Source organism: Lampetra planeri, chromosome 58 (genome assembly GCF_965212315.1).
Source record: "Lampetra planeri chromosome 58, kcLamPlan1.2.h2, whole genome shotgun sequence".
Taxonomy (NCBI): domain Eukaryota; kingdom Metazoa; phylum Chordata; class Hyperoartia; order Petromyzontiformes; family Petromyzontidae; genus Lampetra; species Lampetra planeri.
Window position 1 is genome coordinate 4,979,116 of NC_136164.1, and position 1,171 is coordinate 4,980,286.

Genomic DNA, 1,171 nt, shown 5'->3' on the forward strand with positions numbered 1-1,171 from the left:
TAAATATAAAATAAAAATCACGACGTTTCGGAGGCAACACAAGCTTCCGTCTTCAGGTGGAACCGTCACAGCACGATTGCTGTATCAAGTACTGTGACGGTTCCACCTGAAGACGGAAGCTTGTGTTGCCTCCGAAACGTCGTGATTTTTATTATATATTTATTTAACTTTTATTCATTTTACATTTTCACCTACGTGACTTTACCGAAAAAACCTAAGAATATGTGAGTTTACTCTCAAACAACACCTGTGCAGTGAACTAGTGACGAATTGCAATGTTTTATATCGTGTATGTATGTTGAACTTCTTTCGCGCCGTACGTAGCCAACCGTGCTAATCGGAGCAGTCAAAGCTCACTGAGTTATTTAGCTTCTTTTTTTTAGAAGTGACCTGGCCACAGATGATAACTCAACATTGTGTGGAGCGGTCGCGCAGTGCTTAGAGCTGCAATGCGCCACCAACCCTGCGATTATCTGAACCGATCCTCGGCCTCGTTCCCTAGGTCGACTCAACCTCAAATGAGTACCTGATGCGGTGTGTGTACATCAACACTGGGGAGACAAAGTCGGCCGGGCGTAGGGTGTCGGGACACCCACTGCCCACTCGTGTGCTGTTTCAGCCTTCATTGGTGCAGTCGCCAACGGCACTTGCCCCCAACAACATTCTATCAAAGGCTATACGAGGAATCTTTGTCTTTGTTACCCCTTCCCCCCAGTCACTCACGCACCCTGGATTAAGGACCATTCATCCGCGACGGAACGAGATGAAAGGAGCAAAGATACTGCTGCTGCTTTGTGTAGCTCAAGTAAGCAGCCGAATCTGCTGTTCAGCACAGGCCGGCTAGCCCGTGCCAATTGACGAATGGTGTGGTGGTGAAATTTCGATTAAAAGCTGTCGTGACTGCAGGGATTCATCTCCTTTCATCTCATTCAGACGCCGTCTTTCCGACAGACCTGTTCTTCACCTGAGGACGGCTGCTTGCGTTGTGGCCGAAACGTCGTGAGAATTATTTTATTATATTTTATTTTTATTATTTTATTACCTCCATTCTACGTGACTTTACCGAAAGAACCAAGTAGATGAATCCCTGCAGTCACGAAAACTTTAAATCAACTATTTTTTTTATTTAATCAGGTAGGGCCCCACTGAGTTGTGTAGCTCTTGTTCAGAA